General features: G+C 35.7%; 2 long non-coding RNA genes across 2 annotated transcripts in view; one reads left to right on the top strand and one right to left on the bottom strand.

Annotated features, from left to right (window-relative positions):
• Positions 1-22,517, top strand: part of LOC131528969 (uncharacterized) — an 84,496-nt gene that overhangs the window by 36,222 nt on the left and 25,757 nt on the right. The gene's annotated exons all lie outside the window — the stretch shown is intronic.
• Positions 13,815-21,474, bottom strand: LOC131528970 (uncharacterized). The gene is made up of 3 exons (XR_009267961.1): positions 21,251-21,474; positions 20,326-20,561; positions 13,815-14,031 (listed from the first exon to the last, which is right to left on the bottom strand). It is a non-coding gene; the product is annotated as an uncharacterized LOC131528970 (long non-coding RNA).

Genomic DNA, 22,517 nt, shown 5'->3' with positions numbered 1-22,517 from the left:
AGTTTCACTTCATTAGCATCACTGTGTATATTAACTCTTTGTGCTGCACAATTATGGAATTATGGACTGCCATATATGAAGGTCTCTAGCTGCTCTGTGGAGGAAATGAAGATTTTAGGGGGAAAATGGTAATCTGCAAATCACCTCAATCATTTGTTATTCATAGCTTGATTAATGAATTTTTTTTTTAAATACAACAATAAACTCCTTAAGCCACTGAAAATAAATACATGTGTTTGATATGAAAATAACACCTTTGGAGCATACAGAGAAATTATTGTGAAAACAATTTTCATGATCATGCAAATGATGCATGCCAGTCGTTGCAGTCGTGGGTGGTTTAATCTGAAAGGGTATACAGTGAACCCTAAGTATTTTGGACACTAAAGCAACAGTTAAATATTTATACATGAAGGTTTAAAAGGTTGGGGTTGGTAAGATTTTTTTATTTTTATTTTTTAAGAAGCCTCTTATTCTGACCAAGGCTGCATTTATTTGTTTAAAATACTGAAAAGTCTTATTGTGAAGTTAAAAAAAAAAAAATATATATATATATATATATATATATATATATATATATATATATATATATATATATATATATATATATATTTAAAATAACTGTTTTAATGTTTTAAAATGAAATTTATTTCTGTGATGGCCAGGTTAAATTTTCAGCAGCCATTACTCCAGTCTTTAGTGTTACGTGATTCTTCAGAAATCTGGATCATATGTTAATTTTGTTACAAACGTGATTTCTATGCTGAAACCAATTGTGCTGCTGACGATTTTTCTTTTCAAGATTCTTAGATTAAAATAAATATAAAAACACAGCATTTATTATTAATGCCATTAAATATTTCTGTTATTTTTGATAAATTGGCACCACTTTAGTATAGGGTAACTATTAAGTATAGTATAGGGACCAATTCACACTATTAACTAGTTGCTTCTTAGCATGCCTATTATTAACATATTGGCTGTTTATTAGCACTTATAAAACACACATTCTCCATGACCATATTATACATCCATAATCCTGCCCAATACCTATACTTAAAGGGATACTCCACCCCAAAATGCAAATTTGGTCATTAATCACTTACCCCCATGTCGTTCCAAACCCGTAAAAGCTTCATTCGTCCTCGGAACACAATTTAAGATATTTCGGATGAAAACCGGGAGGCTTGTGACTGTCCCATTGACTGCCAAACAATTAACACTGTCAAGGTCCAGAAAAGTATAAAAAAAACATCATCAAAATAGTCCATCTGCCATCAGTGGTTCAATCTGAATTTTATGAAGCGACGAGAATACTTTTTGTATGCAAAGAAAATAAAAATAACGACATTTATTCAGCAATTGGTCTCCTCTCCGTCTCTCTGTGTCAGCGTAGCACCATTTTGGAGAGCATCCGATGGACGTAAAGTGCGTACACTATTCTGTCATCAGTAACGCATGGATACGCTGTTTCCGTTCAAATCAAAGCGTAAATAAACGTACAATACGTATCCTTGCATTACTGATGACAGAGAATAGCGTACGCACTTTGCGTCCATCGGATGCTCTCCAAAATGGCGCTACGCTGACACAGAGAGACAGAGAGGATATATTTTTATATTTTTAAGTATATTTTTTTATACTTTAAAAGTTACTTAATGGTTTGTTAATAGTGAGAATGGGACCTTAAAATAAAGTGTGACCGATAAATTTAATGGGTCGTTGCTGAATAAATGTATTCATTTTCTGCAAAAAATCCTTTTTAACTGTAGTGTCTGTGTATGTACGAGTGTGTATATATACACACTTTATAATAATTTGCAAGCTAAAAACACTGTCAGAACATCTCAAGTTATGCCATTGCCCCTTAACAAATAGACCATATAGCAATTTAAAGTAACTCCAAAGCATTTGAATGCCTATTTCAGTGCATGTCTCATAATGTGTTATATGTGTTTTATGCCGTGCCCTGTATTAGTATGTACCATGTGTCCAGGAGAGTGTATAGGCTGGCTGACCTCAGTGCCGATCTACATACAGCTTAGAAAGCAAAGCAGCTCCCTCCATCAGCATGCAGTGACAGCCTCCTCTGTTTAATGCACTCCCTCAGTTTATAAATGCCCAAAGTGTGATAAACATTTCTGCTGGGCTGATGCACAGGTCAGGTGCTCAGAGGTGTAGGTGGTGTAGCCTCTAGATAACCAATGTAAAGAAAAATGCAGCCATTTGGGTTTTAGATAATTGTACAGTTATACCAGTCTAAGGAAGTACACTTTGCATTTTGCAAGTAATGCATCAACATCCTATAGGTATTGTGCAACCGTTTCCCAGTGTTCCAGACCTGCTGAAATAAGAATATGCTGAAAGACCCAAAATGAGATGAGGAAATTGTAAGAAGACTGATGCATTATGGGGAATCTACATTGTAAAGGTCTTGACAGTTGACAGATGAGCTTTCATTTGAGAAAAACCAACCACGGAGGCCAAGACGTCAGCTCCCTGGAAACTAAAGGACAGTCTACAGACGTCTTCATAGCAATGATGGTTCACTTGTTGATTACTTTCGAATTCCGCTTGATTGATGTTTCTAATGAATCTTTATTAATTAAATATGTCCATGTCAGGCTCCCATGTTGTATTCTAGTGGTTTTGGGGCATGCTGTAGTGTAGAACATCTAGATGACATAATTAATGACAGTTTTTGTTTTATGCCAGTTTAAAAAGAGAAAACGAAGATGAATGGATGCCAGTGATATTATACAAGCTTGATGAGCATGAAGTAACTTCATTATTTCCTCATTGGAATTTTTGCTTTCTTCATCAGACAGCTGAAGAATTAACTTATGGTCTTATTCTGACTTTGGTGTAATAAAATGGTGAGATATAGACACATTAAATGTTCGGACTATTTGCTTTTAATATAAAGTCTGTTTTTTTATGACTGTAGGTGCTGTAAGATTAATAGAGTTGTGGATGTCTGGCTTTCAAAGCCTGTAGTACTGAGGAGGGGTCCTGGATCAGCCAAAGCAAACAGACAATCTCATTAATATATGATTAATAGTAGCTGGCAAGGTGATTAATTAGTGTTTGTGACAGTAAACGTTTACCAGGCCTTTATGTTTTCCCCCGGAATGTCAATTTGTCTCTTCTTAACGTGTTTCCCCTCCCAGCAACTCTTGTGAAAGAGCACACAACTTTGCATATTCTAGTCTTGTCCCATTTCATTCTTCCCCTGCCCAGAACAGCAGCCCGGGAATTAAACGCCTCAAACATGATTGATTACTTTTCTTTTTTATTTGCAAGCTGAAAATCCAAAGTAGTTGTTTTCTTTCTTTTTTGTTTCTTTTTTCTTCAGTCCACCTCTTGTTTTTCTTTCTCTCTCGTTGGTTGTACTTGGTACTGGTCTTTTTGGGGACCCATGCAGGCTCATTGATACAGGAATGTCTACCGGCTCTCGCTTTGCGGTAGGATTGATTTGAGTCACTGCAGGAAGAAGTTTGTGTGTTTTTCCCACAGGGGCCCTTGTCCTGACTTTGCCCTAGACTCACAAATACACGCGTATGTGTGTGTGAGGGTTTACTTCGCTATAGTTTAGAGACAAATTTGTAGCCAAACGTTAGTAAAAGAGGACAAAACCTTGCTTTGGGGACATTCAGGGACAGGCTCGATTGGAACAGCTAGTCTTACAGGGCTTCAGATCAAAAGAAAAACTGAGAAGAAAAATTAAGCACATTTGACCCCAAACATTTGAATGGTAGAAAAACAGTGAAGGGCTTAAAAAAAAAAGTGTTCTAATTCAGTGCTGCCACTGATGGTGTTTGAGTCATTTAGTGTTTTATAAGAATATTTTTTCCATTTTGGAAAGAAGAAAAAAATTGTTGAATGTCCTTCTTTAGAACATGCTACTATAATGCATCTATAATTACACTCTATAGAAAAACAACAACTAAATGTACTAATGTAAGTCACAAATCTAAAGCATATCAGCAATAGTTGCTGGTTAATTTTGAACTGGACACAACTGAAAAATGACTTGTGGTTCAGTGAAGGAATCAGTTGCGAAGTCAGTAATGATGCTTGACTGACATGCAATATTCATGTTTCATGAATTTTTTTTTGAGTGCCTGATTAAAAAGAACCAGTTCATAAGAGTCATTCATTCATGAATCGGACATCATTGCACAGTTTTTGATGCTGCGTGCAGTTCATGTGCTCTGTAACAAGATGATATCTGATGAAACCGAATATGGATGCACACAAAGGATGAATTCGAAATCGCATACATACAACATAAAACTGCTGCACAGTTTTATTTATTTATTTTGACCATTCTGTTCCCAGTCTGGAGCCCTAAGGTATTATAATTAGCTCGCAAAATATAAAAGTAATATAGTTGTGACTGTAAAAATTTCCTTCACAAGTACAAAGTTTATTTTCTGGGCAAATGCTTTAAAATAAAGGCATGACAAAGTAAGTTGGTCATTTTATACCATTTAGGCTATCACTAATTTGATGATATGACATCCCTTCACATGAATTGTAGAAAGAACCAGCACAGCAACGAGCAAGAGACCTACTAAACATTTCATTGACCTAAAGAGGCCTCAAATCATTATAAAACACACATTTGATACCAGCACAGTAAACCATTTAATACATTCACTTCAGTGAGCCATTTACCAATGCCATTAAACAGCTCTGTCACTCTGAGATGGCATTTTCTGTTTGGACATATGGCCATGAATAGTTACGGTTTTGCATTGTGACCGCCGCACGCAGATGGGCTTGTGGTTTCACGATGCTCGCCACTTTCTCTGATCTAGCATTCTTCATAAAATGACTCTGAACTGCAGTTCTCTGTTGAACAATAAAGACAACAGCATAAATTAGTTTGTTTATAGCTGTACATTGCAAATTAAGACTCGCCATTAATTGAGAAAGTGGCATCTGTTCGCTTTATTCTGACAAAGCTTGCAGGTTCCTAAATCTTATTTTGTATTGTGCTTCATCTTTTATTCTGTTCCTCAACTGACACTGATTTGAAGCATAGCTGTGCATGACTGTCATTTTGCCGGTCACTTCTCACTCTTTTTGATATTGTACCATCTTTTTATGTCTTGATGCACTCAGAGCCTTTATTCCATCGTTGCAAGCGCACGTCAACTATAAGAAAAAGACAAATTCATCAGAATATATGGCTTTTAATGTAAAAGCCAATCATCCTTGCTATCTTTTTTATTGAGTTTGCAGATCGGATTGACGCGGGCCGGGATCAGGGGGCTAAGAGGATGGCCACCAGTACAGGACGTTTGGCTCCTGCCCACTTATACAATAAAAAGCCTTTTCTGGGAAATTGTTCAAAAAAACAGCAAGACTTTTCATCGTGGCTGCAGCACGGAGTAACTTTTCCTAGATTATTTTCATTGTTGATAATCTCTTTAACTATAGGGGTGAGTCGCTACACCTGAACCTCTTTATCCGGGGCTGCGGCAATGGCGTGGACGTTAATCCCATAATTCTTTGGGAGGGCAGTGCTACTTTCCCCCTTCACATGCCTATGTATGTCTCTGCAAATAGAAAGCATGAGAAAAATAGATTGAGAGTGGCTCCATTTCATTTCAATAACCTGCATCTCACCCTCTCTGCAGGATACATCCACGTTTCACTGCAGAAAAATGAAAAAGGTACTGGTAATTTTCTGCGTGCATAAATTAGTACAGTTTACAGTCATTTCCTTTTAACTCTAAAACACAATTAAATGTGTAATTCGCAATACAGGGAAATCTTTAGACAATTTCAACTCCATGTAGTACCATATTCTCAATATAATTAATATTTTAACTGAGAGAGCAGCTGATGATGATCAGTCTATATTGTTAAATAGCCTTCAGTCTTATGGTTACAGTCAGCAACTATTGTTGCTTTGGTTTATTGTGTTAGGAAACAATTTAATTGGAAAGAATTCAATTAGTTTTAAAATAATAATATAACCAATAAATAAACAGTCTAAATGTTATGACAGGTCAAAGAAACACTTAAAGGGGTCATCGGATGCCCATTTTCCACAAGTTGATATGATTCTTTAGGGCCTTAATGAAAAGTCTATAACATACTTTGGTTAAAATTTCTCAGTGGTAGTGTAAAAAACACCTTTTTACCTTGTCAAAATCAGCTCTGTTTTTAGCAAGCCATTCTAGTCCATGTCGCTTTAAATGCTAATGTGCTCTGCTGACTCCGCCCCTCTCTTCTGTGGGGTGACGAGCAGACTGTAAACTTCAGCCGCAAAACTGGCTAACTAGCACATTGTTAGGAAAGGCGATTTACAAAGATTCATAAAAAAACCCTTATACTCACTTCTTCTGTAGATGAAGCTGGATCACGAATGATTCACGTGAAAATAGACGCATTTAGGTAGATCGGGGATCGGCGCATTCCCTTCAAAATGAAAGTAACCTTAATCCACTGCGTCTTCAGTGGCTCAGATGTCAGGAGTAAATGACGACTGCTATGTTCATTATTACATCTAACAAAACACCTCAATCGCTTAATCGGAGACATTCTTGTTTTCCCCTGCACCGGAGTCGACACAATGGCGGACAGCTCTCAGCTCACTCAGGGCGGGTCTAAGTTAAGATGGCCTTGTCAATCAACTATCGTGGGAGCTGTCTGTGCAGAACTACGTCATTCTGACAGGAATCTCAGAACAGCCTGATTTGAGAAAGGGAATTTTAAAATAGGGATTTAAAAAAAAACACTGGGTGGATTTTTATCATTATCGGATGGATGTGTACACACACTTCCAACACACATTTATGTTCAAACAACTTGTAAAGTGAATTTTGCTTCCGATGACCCCTTTAACAGTTCAATTAGAAATGAAAATTTGTTGAAAATTCACTCACCCTCAGGCCATCCAAGATGTAGATGAGTTTGTTTATTCATTGGAACGCATTTGGAGAGATTTGGCATTACATCACTTGCTCACCAATGGATCCTCTGCAGTGAATGGGTGCCGTCAGAATGTGAGTCCAAACAGCTGATAAAAACATCACAATAATCCACAAGTAAAACACATGACTCTGGGCAATCAATTAACATCTTGTAAAGTAAAAAGCTGCATCTTTGTATAAGTAACAAATCCATCATTAATGCATTTTAACTTTAAACCGTCACTTCAGAATATGAGTCCATAATCCATAGTAACACTACCTCCAGTAAAAAATAAAAAATAAAAATGTCATCCCCTGCTGTCCTCTCACGTCAAAATCAACAAAGATTAGAAGTGTTTTGGACTGTTCTTCCTGATCGGTGATCTGTGCATATTTCTTTCCTGATTCAATTGAAATGGCATTTTGACTGGAGAAAGCAATGTTATGGATAGAGGACTTGTATTTTATTTGTTGAACGCAACAGTTAAATATGTGTTAATTATGAAATTATTACAAAAATGCATCTATAAGAGTTTTCAATTACCTGTGGATTACTGTGATGTCTTTATCAGATGTTTAGACTCTTGTTCTGACGGCACCCATTCACTTCAGAGGGTCGATTGGTGAGGAAATTATATAATGCTAAATTTCTCCAAATCTGTTCCAATGAAGAAAACTCATTTACAACTTGGATAGCCTGAGGGTGAGTACATTTTCAGTAAACTTTCCTTTTTGGGTGAGCTGTTCTTTTAAGAAACTTAACTGTTTTTCTTTCTTTTTTTTTTTTTTTCAAAACACACACACAAAAAACTTTTGTGATCGATTTCTTTTAAAAATGAAAAGAGAATAGAAGCTGTGTTTTTAATAACATACTTGACATCAGAGCGACGTAATACCAGTGAAAATTAAAGCTCTTTTGCCTCTTGCTCACTTTTATTAGGAATCCTAAGATTGCTTTGTTCTTTGGCTGACATCATATTTGAGGCTTGGTTTATTTTTGTGTGGAATAGGGTTGTTCGTAACAGTCCATGCAAATCAAAAGCCTTGATTTATGCACCTTTCTAGTGGCGGCTGGAACATTAAATTTAATTTTGCTGTTGCAGCCGGGTTCCACCTTGCGCAGGCTTGACACGGTGAACTGGGCCCGCCGGAGCACAGGAATTCATTACTTCTTCCACAATATGCGAAAGCCACATTTGAATGAAACATTTGTCTCTTGTCAGAACAGTGTAAGATCTACTCTCTCTATACAGATATATTAAAAATAGGAGGGGAGGAAGGCCTCGCACTTGACTGTAACAAAGCTAGAAGTCGCATGGCCTTGGCACATTAGAATAAGGCTTGTTGGATGTGGGCTGAGAAACAATCTGTTTCTTGTCGTGATATTCTATTACTGTTTTGGAAAAATAGCGCCAAGCAAAGTAATGAGATTTGTTTTCCTCTCCTTTTGCATTTTAGAGACCTGAAGGCACACTGAAAAACAAATATCATTAAATAAATGCAAGACTTTAAGGTTCAGTAGCTCAGTGTCTTTTATTTAATGATATTTGTATATATTTTTATATAACCAAATTGCAACAGTAGATCAACTTGGCAAACAAATTTCTTTTTTCTATTTTTTGTTAAAACAATTTGTTAATGGTGAGTTGTAAGGGACAAATGTTTAGACTTGTTACCAAATGTTAAAATAATGTCAGTAATTAAAAAAATATATATAAACACACTTTTACAATAATCTTTTTTTTGTAGCAGCATAAATGCAGTCCAATAACTTGGTATAGATATATATTAAATAACAATGTTAAACAAGTAAAAATAATTAATGATAAAATAATTCATTCATTTATTGTTTCAACTTTGTGATCTTTATTTATCTTTCAAAAGTTACTGGATAAGTTGTATGTTTTTGATTCACTAGAATGAGATTCAAAGAACTGACTCATAAGAATCAATCATTCAAGAGTTGAACCACACTGGTTGTGCTGTAAACTTCTGATTTGCTAAAAAGAACCGATACATAAATCATCTGTTCGTCAAACAGATTACACTTACTGTGCTGTATATGATTTATTAAAACGAACCTGCTCATAAAAGTCATTTGTTCAGGAATTGGACTACAATGGAGTCATTGGTTCGAGAATCAAAATGCATGGGTCGCACTGTCTGTTTGGCACTGTATATTCATTAGCAGTGTTGCAGCGCTGCTGAGTAGTAATCCAGAAAACTCTGTCAGAGTATATTAGCGTCGTGTCCGTATTGGTGGAAAAAAAGCACATGCGAGAACCGCCAACAGAACCGAACGCTGTTCTGCACGGCTCTAGATTACATCCGTATGCTGTTGACTGGAAAGCAGCAAGGTTGATTACATGACCAGTGTAGTATGGCAGGGTGCCACCCTTTGATAAAGTGAATCCTTCATGCATGCACAGTGATGGCTGTTGACTTCAAGGGCATGCTGAATATTCCAATTGACTACCCACCCTCCACTAACCCTGACGATTGTTCCATATGACCCTGTATGGCAACAAACACCCTGAAAGCCCAAGTAATTCAGATTTAGGCCAAACATATGACTGATGGTGTTCTTAAACAATTGAAGTATGCTTTTGTGGCCACGGTAGGCTACTTAAACCCACTTTAAGAGAGTGTTTATACGCTTTCTAGATGAATTAAAGATTAATTTTCAATTAGAAAATCCTTAAAATTGGCTGTTGTAGTTTTGTGGAACATGGAAATGTAGCATAATTGTCTTTTTAATGATTTGCAGAGATCAGCATTGAAATTTCCAAAAGAGCAATATCATCCGCTTTTTGAAATGGATAATCCTCTTCTTTTTAGAGGCATTGGGGATCATTGCGGCAGGTCTATCTCCTCCACCTCGCCTGCTGTGGCTTTCCGATGACTCTGGATCCCCTGGGCCCTTTCAGAGCCAAAGTGTGCAGCCGATGTAAGGATGCAAATGACTTTCCAAGGTCCTTGTGATTGCTCATTAACTTTCAGCAGGCATAAGTCCTTACTTTATTATTGACTGCACAGAATACACAATACACTGACCTCTGCCACACACAACTAAATCTCTTCCTGCCAATCCATTGCACTGATTTCTGCAACCGACCAGAAAACTGCAGCCAGCAGTTTAGTCACCTTTAGTGTTAACGTGGCTGCCTCCCAGGCCCTTCTACAAAATCTCGGCACACTTCTACTTTTTAATCAATTTTATTCAAATTTAGAAGGTTTTGCAAGACTTTCCTAATCTGGTATTTTGTATCTGTCTGTCTGTTCATTCTTAAATCTGCTAATGTTAAAAAAAATATTTTTAACCCTACATCGCCCCTCGAGTAGGGTTTAGGTTTAAGGTCCTTGGGGTCAGATAGACCCCAAACTTTTACAGAGCGATTGCATAAGGAAATATACATTTTTTATATGACAAACTATATATCATTTTTTTTATTTACTTCTCAACTATACATTTATGCTGCGTTTTTGTGGATATTTGATAGTTTTTTTTACCTATTTACGGCACAATTATTCAACTACGCCATAAATTGGCTTATGAAAAATTAATTTATTATTAAAAAATCACTTAAATTATGACCTAAATTAAAAATAAATGGTTTCTAGATATGGTTTCTGGCCCATGTGTTAGGGATAGAATACTGCCATCTGCAGGTTAGAATAAAAACTTTAGGAATTACAGTTAAAGAAAGAAAGTGCAATGACCACATATATCCAGCAGAGGTCCATAGGGACTCATTCATTTTCAGTTCGGTTTCAAGTCAATTTTTCTTCATGTTTCAGCTTCTCCTTGCAACTTTATGATATATATTTTGTGAAAATATATTTAAAAATTCTAAAATATACAAAAAAAATCCATATTTTTGTCAAAGGTTAGAATTTGTTGTTATTGTCTGGTGTCTTTTGAATGGTCTGCTTTTGCGAATTATGTTACATAAATTTGCAGAAATGTCTCTCTCTCTCTCTCTCTCTCTCTCTCTCTGTGTGTGTGTGTGTGTGTGAGTGTGAGAGAGTGAGTGAACATGCTTGTTCCATGTTGCATTTGTGCTCTAGTACCAGTCCTTCATTTATGAGTGGAAATTTTCAGATTTATGCCAAATTTGTTGATTTTATATGCCAATTTCTATAAAAATGCACTCTATTGCCGTCACACACACACGTGTGTGTGTTGTGTATGAGATAGAATGTTCGTTCCAATTTGCATTTGTGCTCTAGATCCAGGCCTTTATAAAAATGTAAAACTTTTCAGATTTATACTGGGTTTACTACTTTTTTTTTGACAAATGAAACAAAAAAAATATTTTTTTTCACTTTTCCCATTCATTTTCAATGTGGGGTCAATCTGACCCCAAGGACCTTAAACGGTAATTTTTTTTTTTACACACTTTTAGAACAACCAAATCAAGTCCAGTTTTTTTGTGTGTGTTTAGATAGATTATTTAGGAAAAGTCACAGAGTCTCATGCCCCTGAGATGAAGGGAACATTTTTAAAAAATAAAGGAAAATTCCATTGGGGTCAAATAGACCCCAAGGACCGATTAAGGGTTAAGTAAATAAATGTTTTGTTCTTTTGGGATATGTGCTATATGAAGTAATATGTGATGACCTATATCTATATCTATATCATATATATATAATTCGTTTTTTTTTTTTCTTGACAGGTGCACTGTGCATTTATTTATTATTTATTTATTCAAACAATGTATAAATTACTCAAAAATCATTATATCTTAGTAGATGTTCACTATTGGTTTGTTTTCACTCAATGCGTTCATTCACTTTCTTTTCATTCATTCATTCATTCATTCATTCATTCAATGAATGTAGAAATTACTCAAAAAAAGCATTGTCACAGTAGATATTCACCACTGATTTGTTTAAAACCAGATGAAAGGAAATGCTGATTGGAAGATTATCATCATATCAGATGACTGATTTAAAAAAAAAAAAAGTGTACATATATACGTATATATTCAATATGTGATGTTGTTATAAAAAAAAAAGAAAGCAAATTCTAACCAAAAAATTTTTTTTTTTTTTCTTTACGGGTACATTCATTCATTCATTCATTCATTCATTCATTCATTCATTCATTCATTCATTCATTCATTCATTCATTCATTCATTCATTCATTCATTCATTCATTCATTCATTCATTCATTCATTCATTCATTCATTCAATGTATAAATTACTTATAAAAAATAATTAATAATAATAAACATTTCATCAAATGTTCACCATTTATTTGTTTTCAGCCAGATGAATGGAAATGCTATTGGAAAGATTTTTCCAGATATCATAATGAACGAAAATGAACAAATAAACCACATTTCTCCACTAATCCTCAATGTTCTTCCACTAGAACAAGAGAAAAAAAAATGTTTTAAATTCTTCTCCTGCTTGGCCAACTCTACCTACTACCTCAAATATTTACCGAAAGCAAGGGGAATTTCAGCAAAGCATATAAATCTCCTGGCTCCCCGCAAGCACTGCGCTTATGCAGATTAGAGGCGGTGAATCAACATATTAAAAGCACCTGACATTTGTCCTGATATATTGAATCGTTAGTGCGACAGAATCACTTAAGCTGGATCTACTAACATCAAGTTTCCTCTGGTTATTGACCTCTGCACAGCAGCCCTGACAAGTGGAGCTGCAGCAAAGTTCATTAATAATGTGAAATAAATCAATTGTGCAGGAAATAGAGGAATCCCTGTAGCGGGGTCATTTTGTCCCATCTTTTGACCATGTGTATTGGTGCGCTATGACATCTTACCGCTTGCGTTAAATATTGGATGTGCAAAGTATTCATAAAGACATTTATGGGACATGAGTGTGCAGATTACGTTCAGGTCCCTTTCACTTCTGAACCATGTGCATGTCAGGTAAAATTCTCCCTGAGTGCCGTAAAACTAATATATTTCTTGGAATATGAATAAAAAGTGAGGGTTATTAACTCAAAAGCATTGCCAGGCTTAAAACGAGTCTGTCCAATCCATCACACAGGTCATTCCTGGGTTTTTAAACTAAATTCTGAAATGGCCTAAAGTGAGTAAGTTTTGCAGCGGTACATCGAGAACGTCTGTGAAATAGATAGATGCTGAGAGTAATATTTTGCGTTCGCTTAGAGTTACTGGCATTCAACCGCAGAACTGGTTTTCTCAGGGACAGAAGATGAACAAAAACTCCCGCAAAATGAAGATGAATACGTGTGCCCTGGTGAGCGGCCAAAAAGCAGCCAAAACCTCTGTTCATTCATCAGTCATTTTGCAACTGCATCACAGGATAATTACAGTAATGATTGTCGGCGTGGACCATCAGAATGAATGGTCATGTTATATGAATTGTAGCACCACTCAAATAATCCAGAAATCCAAACAGTGCAGTAAACATTAAAATGCCATATTTACTGCGCTAGTTGAGATGGATATGATCCTATTATCCTCCATTAAGCGAATGCAGTATCTAATGACTAATGCCCGAATTGTGATGCTTGACAAAGTCCATTGTGTTTTTGCTTATACAGTTAGGAAAATAATCCTAATGGACAGAATCAGACCGTTTATCATGAAGAAAACTAAATTTGGAGTTCTAACGATTGTGCCAAAGCGGTCATATTAAAAAATTAGTGTCTCTTTCCATATATATATTTATTATTTTTTACATTTAGAAGAAAAATATTGCATTTGTTCTCTAAATCTTAAATGCATTTTTGACATTTATTCATCATTTCAGTTCACTGCACAGTTGAATTTATCTTGTATGTCCTTATATTCGTCTGGATATTTTTATAGCGACTTTAAACAGAGAGATCATTTTGAAATCTATTACCGTCTTCCTTTCTGCCTAATTAGTAGGTTTTGTCACAGCAAAAGTGCCACACTCGTTTTTGCAGCTTGTCTGTCTCCCACTTTCATTTCTTCATCATTCTTCACTCCATCGATTCCTTTTCTTCATCAAGTGTCTGCAAGGCAGTGTGAGCTCTCTTGGCAGCAGGCGGCCCAGAAGCAGACGGAACTGCAGTGTCAGCTAGTCGAGGCGTCCTTCAGCACTCCCTGTCACCGGAGGAATGAAGGACGAAGCCGCTGACAGAAAAAGAACGTGGTGGGGGGAAAGGCAAAGGATCACTTAATTTGTCATTCCCTTTTGAAAACAGTAGCTAATACCTCTGTGATCAGCGAATGAGATTAGGATTAGGATTCAATCGGTTTTTCTAGTGATGGTTTTTTTATCACCATCAACATAAACTGTTAGAGAAGACGTTGTGCTGTTTTAATAAATCAATTTGGAGGCTTTTTAGGGCATCTTAAAGTGGACTGGAATTGTTGGAACTGACTTTATTGTTTCTGGTCAAACAGAAATATTTTCAGAACAATATTCATGAAAAGCATTTGATAATTCTATTAGTGCAAACAGAAAAGTCAAACATTTCAATCATTTTGTATACGTAGTATAAGCTATGTATGGGTATATCAGTGTTACTTGAAATCAAATACGCTTTATCTGAAATAAATGAATATGAAAATGACTAAAATAAAATAAAAAGAAATAAAAACTTTATAGACTTTTAACAAAAATGACAAAACAAAAAGTTAACAAAATATAAAATGAAAACGAAAAATATAAAAACAAAAGCTAATTATCTCAATTATACTAAAGATCATATTATATTAAAAATCATTTTAAAAATTGATTTGAATATAAACATTTATACATTATATTCTAACGTAATTATAATCTAAGGTAATAATTACAATTTTTTTTTTTTTATTTATATATATTTTTATTTTATTTATATTTATTTATATGTTATTCTTAATGCTTAATGCCTTACATGTTTTTTCAAAGCATTTTTACAATGATTTTTGTGATGATGATTATTAGTGATTTCATTGTTCCAGAGGAGGAGGACATGGATAATGGCTATATGTCTTTGTGAACTGCTGACTCAGCCTTTTCTCGATTCTCGGTCCATTTTGCTTTGATTGACCATGGCTAAACAACATATTTTGCTCCATTTAGATGATTTATATACATTGTTTTCATGAGTTTGACCCCCCATTTTCTGTGCTGCAATTTTAAAAGTGCAATCCATTGTAGTACAATGGAAAATAATGGACTGTAATCTCCAAAAAAAAAAAAAAGATATGACATAGACAGCAGCTGGCTTTACATCACTACTTCCAGATCTGTGACTGTAACCTTTTACCTAGGAACATATCAGCACTCGTTTGCTGTTATCCAGTAAACCTGAAATATCCACTGTCAGCTGTTTAAGAGGAAGAACAATAACAAACAACCATCCAGATCAGCTCTGAATTAAAGCCGCCAGGCTGAATTGTTGATTTTAGGGCTAAGACGGCTGTTTCGGTCAGGCAGCGCTGCCAGGTAGGCATCAGTGCAGTGTCCTAACAATTCACAGAGACAAACACCAAGATAGCTCTGAAAGAGAGGCTCGGCCTGTTCCCTCAAGAGAGATTCCACACCATCTCACCCGACTGCCCTCGGACGGCGCACAAGAGCTCAACTTGATTAGGAAGAAGGGATCTTAATCCCAAAAAAATAGTGGAGCCACAAGTAATCTTGGTGCCTATGTACTCAAAGCAGATTGTGAGGGGAGTACTAAAGGGAAGAGACAGTTAGGGGCATTCAGACGGACCCCAATACTCTACTAGCATGCTTTGAGCAGCGAGCTGAATCCAAACACAAAGAGCTGAGGAAAATAGGTTGATTATATGTTCAGACAACTACAGTAAATTCATTAGATGTATGAGTGGAAATCCAGAAAAGACTTTGTAATGAATACTTCACAATTTTCTGTTGCTGTAGATGTTTTCCCACTGCATCTGTGCACAATACCGCAGCATTAATTAATCCTGATTATTGCTGCAGGGGTGGTCATTGTGTCTGATTGAATGGTAGCATTTACGGTCAATTTAGCAGCGTCCTTATCAGTGGCCATTGGCCTCATTTGTAAAGGCCTAATTAGCTGTGAAATACATGACAAGTCAATTGTGGTAAAGGAGGACACCGAATAAAGCAGTGATCAGGCAGATGTCTGCATGCAGGAGATACACTTTAAGTGCTGTTGCCAGATGTACCATCAAAAACAACACTACAATGTCGAGAGATAAAGTCATGTATTGCTTACCTCACCTTTATGTTATAGTGACCCCAAAAAAGCATTTGGATACTAAAAATGACATTTGCAAATAAACAGTGCTACACATTTTACTCATTTTATACAGTAAAATGTTAAAAGCAACCTTTTAAATAAATTAAAATAATTTAGTCTTAGTTTTGAACAATATTTTTTTGCAATTTTGTTCATTTTGCTTTAAATGTTCGTTTCTTTTAAATGAAATCCACTATAACATTGCAATATTTTTTGCACACACAAATAAATAAATATATATATATATATATATACACATATACATTTTATAAAATACTGTAAACAACTGACCAACAAACACTACCGGTCAAAAGTTTGAAATTATTAAGATCATTGTAACATTTTCTGTTTGAATATATTTTAAAATCTAATTTATTCCTGTGATGGAAAAGCTGAATTTTCAGCAATTATTTTTTCAGTCTTCAGATATCATTCTAATATGTGACCCTGGACCACAAAACCAGTCTTAAGTGTCAATTTTTCGAAATTTAGATTATATATCATCTGAAAGCTGAATAAATACGCTTTCCATTGATGTATGGTTTGTTAGGATCGGACAATATTTGACTGAGATACAACTATTTGAAAATCTGGAATCTGAGGGTGCAAAAAAATCTAAATATTGAGAAAATCGCCTTTAAAGTTGTCCAAATGAAGTTCTTAGCAATACATATTACTAATCAAACATGAAGTTTTGATATATTTACAGTAGGAAATTTACAAAATATCTTCATGGAACATGATCTTCACTTAATACCCTAATGATTTTTGGCATAAAAGAAAAATGGATAATTTTGACCCATACAATGTATTTTTGGCTATTGCTACAAATATACCCCAGCGACTTAAGACTGGTTTTGTGGTCCAGGGTCACATATGCTGATTTGATTCTTAATTATTGTTGGTGCTTAATTATTAATAATTGGTTCTTATTATTATAAATATTAAAAACAGTTTTTGCTGCGTAAAGTTTTGTGAAAACCACAATACAAGATTTTCTTCGAAGAATTTAAAATTCAAAAGAGCTGCCTTTATTTAAAACAATTATATTCACATTATAAATGTATTTACTGTCACTTTTGATCACTTTATTGCTATTATTGTTGAATAAATGTATTCAACTTTTTTCAAAAACATAAAAAAAATCCTAAATATTCCAAACTTTTGATGGATGCAGTGAGGTGTCTATGGAAAGAAAACAGGCGAGGTCCAGGCTTCAGCAGGCCTCTGTTTACTCAAGCAGGTGCTACGAAATGCTCGGTGCTCGGCCCGACATCTGTTTGCCATATAAAACTCCAGGACTCTATCAACCATCTATGTACATAAATGACATAGGAATACAAACATTCAAATTTCACCTTGAACTGCAGCTATTTTAAGCATTACGACTCAATTGCTGTTTATAGCAGCTTGGGAAAAGAATGTGGTTTTGGGAGCAGTAGAATAGAGTGGAAATATGAGAATACAGTGAAAACAATATTTAGTGAACATAAAAAGCAGTGTTATGCTGAAGGATCCACTGTCATAAACAGTTTTCTTTTAGGTATAGAAAACGGCACTCATGGAAAAGATAGGATATGAATTAGTTACACTCACTGTGCTGAATCGGGCATAATTTGGATAGACGGTTTAAACTGTTGCATTTGGCAGACCCACCCTGTGCCCTGGCAATAAAGCATGGATAGTTGTATCTCTCCTCAGTTTTGGTGGCAAACAGAATTTATGAGGCATCTGATCCATCTCTCTGACTCGCCCATCTGCCCAGTACAAGCTATTGGCAACAATTCCACAATGGCACAGCTTGCAAATGTGCCACAGAACAAGAAATTTTAATAAGTGTTCAGCATTTTTTTTTTTTTTTTTTTTGTCAGCAGCCTCATGTTTTTAAATGGTGTGTTCCATCAAATCAAGTTTGATTTGTTTTTGACATACATCTTACTAGGAAATGAACTAAAGCTGTAAAACTTATGTTGAAAAGAACATGATCAAATAATTAAGATTGGAAATGGGCATAATTTGTTTCTACTTTAAAAAATCTTCTGTAAGAAAAATGCACCAATATTAAAATTCTGGATAGTAATCTGATAATTATTTTCATATTTTGGCCAATATGAATTTTCTAAAAAAAAACTTTAAAAAAACTTTATGTAATGTAAAATAATAAATATATAAAAATATATACAATTGTAGATACACTCTCTCTCTCTCTCTCTCTCTCTCTCTCTATATATATATATATATATATATAATATGAATGCTGAAACTTTTTAAACTTTTTTTTTTTTTAAATTTAGACACCCCAACATTATAATGTACAATGTGAAAATTTGATATTCATTTGAAGATTTGCTAAAGACTACAATTTAACAGATTAACTTTACATTAGTTTTAGATGATAGCAAAAATGTTGGATACATTTAAAAAAAACTTGAATGTAAACCGATGACTGATATGGTACCATATATTTGACATATTATAGACACATTTTGCATAACTTCATAACTACTGCATAATGAAATCTCAGTCTTTGACTATAGTGCTACATTCTTTAGGACTGAAAATCATTGTTGATTTGCTTCTTTTTGACAGAATCAAAGTGTCTGAGAGCAAATGATATTTACTCTCATCAAAGAGCAGCAAGGCAAACATGACTAACGCTTTGGACACTCTGAAGGAAAGAGAAACAGGGAGCGGGCTTGAATATCTGGCTGGCTGGGCCCTGTGCGGGACGTCCTGCTGGGTACCCTGTTTTCTTTCTATACAACTGGCACTGCAGTGCATCCCTCAGCAGAGGCGGCCTGACCCCGGCTCACTGTGCTGGGTTTATTTGAGCTGCGTCGTGTGCGGCACGCAGGAATCTAACATGGCCACCCCTGCTCACGGTCGGCCTCGAGACGCTCTGTTTAAGCTCTGCCGTGGGATCTTTGCGTTCTGAGCGTGCCTACTGAGTGTTTGTTTGACGTTTGTCATGTGTTTGTGCATTTATGTATAGAGGACGTGAGGGTATTGGATTACGATGGCTCTGAAAAGCCGTGGAGAAGAGATCGTGTGATAAGACTAAGGATATCACAGCAGAAATGAACATTATGAGTAAAAGAATTTTCAATAAATTTATATTTTTATTCAGCAAGGATACATTAAATTGATAAAAAGTAACAGTAAAGGCATTTACATTGCAACAAAAAACTTCTATTTCAAGTTTTTGAGAATCTTGAAAAAAATGTATCACGGTTTTCACAAAAAAATGTTATGAGTCTTGAGCACCAAGTGAGCATATTAGAATGATTTCTGAAGGATCATGTGACTCTGAAGACTCTGAAGTAATAGCTGCTAAAAAGTAAGCTTAGCCATCACAGGAATAAATTGCATTTTAAAATATTTTAAAATAGAAATCACTTATGTAAATTTGTAATAATATTTCACTGTTTTTACTGCATTTTTAACAAATAAACGCAGCCTTGGTGAGCATAAGAGACTTATTTCAAAAACATTCACAAATCTTACTGACACCAAACTTTTGAATCTAAAGCATAATTTCTGTCTGCAAAAACAACAGTAATATTTATCATAAAAGGCTTTGGCGCGTTGTTGTTTGTCTATCCAGGATGTACAATGTCAAATTTCTGCTGCAAAGTAAAGCAGCCGTACACTGTAAAAACCGAAGCGTTTCAGTTTTATGTTATCTAGAAGTTCCATAAATCACATCCAAATACATAGCTACTTTCCCAGAGGTCAGAGTTCATAGGGCCGTTATCATGGTCTACTTTGTTTAATTAAGCAAAAATGAAAAGTAAGGCCCGTGGCAGCATCCTGAATCATCTTGGGCGACTGCCGTGGCAGCTGTTCAAAGTTCTGCTATGGAAATGCTCAATATTTAATACATCGATTAGCATTAACAGCTCGAGCAGAACTGTCTCAATAGTTCCATTATTATTTGATATCTCTCCGCAGAGCAATGAGAAGTGGCATAATGAAAGGTGGATCTCTATTTCAACCTTGAAGGGGTTGGGCGCCCTGCCAGTAATGAAGACGTATTAAACCTTAATGTAACTTAATGTAGCAGGTGTCTTATATATAATGTACAGTAGCTCTTTCTAAAGCATTATATTCGTCCCTACTACCTTAAAAGCCACTAAATCTTGTGGGCTAAGTTCGTCTGGCTATGATTTCCCTTCATTAATCGATAGAAAAATTGTTAACACACCTTAACTGGGATCCATTAGTCTGTCCCCAGACAATAAATGTGCCAATGTAGCCCAGCGGGGAGTGCAAACTGCCTGGTGCACTCAGGTTAATGGCGAAAGTTGAACAAGTGACCACTTAATCTGCAAGGACGTCATATTCAGCAGCAGTCTGCTCTCTGCGGGATGCCCAGGATTGAGAAGCATCAAGAGAGGAAGCTGATACTGTCATACTTCCACTTCCGGGTCTCATCAGGGTCTAAAATAAGCATAGACTTATTTTCAAGAAAATGTAAATGATCTTAATAAATATATTGATGTGTGGCCTGTGCGCACCAAATCCAAATAGTCTGCACATATGTAAATTAATAAAATACATATGTCAAAATTCTAATTCATATATCAAATTAAAAATATCGTCATAATTTTATCATCTGTTCTGCTTTATTTATTTTTTATTTTCTCCAGATGCAGAAAGAAACCCACTGACCTAAAAACTGCCTCAAGCCATTCTTAATGTAGTTTAGTTACATCAGTTTTTATATTGCTGAAATGTTTTCAAACGGTTTTAACATTTAAGGCAGAGTATGAATGTACACCGCACTTTTCACTGTCCGTGGCTTGACAGAGGTGAGCTGCTATGATGCATGATTTCAATACTCGTCTCTTCCTCATCTGAGGGTGACCACTGGAGGACAAATGACACCTGTTTGTGTCTCCCATTTATTAAACTTTGAGTTTGTTCTCCCAGATATTTTATTTATGTAGTCTTTATCTCTGAAATATTTTAAATGTTTATCTTTTACTGTAAAAAGACAAAAAAAATGAATATGTAAATATAGATACAATTATACACCACCACTGAAATTAAGTAAATAATAAATTAGTACTTTTAATCCGCAAGAATGCATTAAATTGATCAAAAGTGACAATAAAGACTTTTATAACCTTCATGCGCGGAAACGGTCCTGTTCTCGGAGCACGAGATCTTCAATTGCATGCACAAAGGCACCGGCGCACGCTGTAGCCTGTATCCTTTCATATCAAAGCACGAAATAAACTACGTGTGTGCAATGTCGTGGTCAGTTAAGTCGTGATGTTACCAAAAAGGCGATTAAAGCTGCCTTAAAACTGTGCGTGCATGTAATCAGTACCGCCGCTCCCTATACGCAGAGTACGCAGTTTGCGTAGGGCACCAACTCCCAGGAGATGGTGCAGAACACAAGATCCAGGGGGTGTGGTTGGATCTAGATCCAACTCCTCCCACCTTACATTTACCTAAACCTACCTGTCTCCACCCCCTGATCCCTAAACCTACCCATCTCCACCCCAAAACCTACCAATCTCCACCCCCTGGATGTGGATCCAACCCCGCCCCCTGGATCTTTGTTCTGCAGTGAGGGGCTACTGACTCCCAGGGGGCACCAGTTGCTCAAAAAAAATAAATAAATAAACGTGAAGCGCCATTCCCACATCAGCGCCCGCGACCGCTAGCACCTCATGTTTGCAGCTGAATGTATGATCATAATTGATGGACAACTATGTCCGTGAAAAGACATCAGCAATCGGCGCCAAGAAAAAATAAAAATGATGAAAACGAAGCTCGTGCGTCACTTCCAGGTAGGCTATTCATAATCCTGTGAAACTTTTTTGGGTGTTGAGGTTAATAACGTGTTATAATGTCGGTAATAATTTCACCACCACCAACACATTTAATATTCTCTCCGAGTTTCCATGTTCCCTTACGAAACTTGGCTATGGTTTTAACACTAATAAAAAAAATTTTTTTTTTAATCATGGTTCTTGTAGCCATGGTAACCGCAAATTAACCATGGTTTTGTTACTTCAAATAATAATATACAAAGAGATAATATTTTTTTGTGGTTATCAAAACAAACCTAAGCCAACAACAGCCTTTAAAATGACATTATATAAAAACAATGAGGCAACCCTGCTGAAAAACATAGAACCATCACAGAAAATCCTAATACCATCACAAATAAATCACAAATACCATTACAAAAATTACAAACCGTCAACTTTTAACCATTAAAACCATTAAAAATGGTTTTCTGTAGTGTGTTTTGGGACATATTCCATTAGGATTTATTGGTTTTAACAAGCCAGCCAACAATAGAAGGTGACCAATTACCAGTAGAGACCAACAAGGTCCATTACAGTTTCCATTAAAACCAATACAAGTCCCATTTATAAC

This window comes from Onychostoma macrolepis, chromosome 21, assembly GCF_012432095.1.
Source record: "Onychostoma macrolepis isolate SWU-2019 chromosome 21, ASM1243209v1, whole genome shotgun sequence".
In the NCBI taxonomy this organism is placed as follows: domain Eukaryota; kingdom Metazoa; phylum Chordata; class Actinopteri; order Cypriniformes; family Cyprinidae; genus Onychostoma; species Onychostoma macrolepis.
This window is presented reverse-complemented; position numbering and strand designations above follow the sequence as displayed.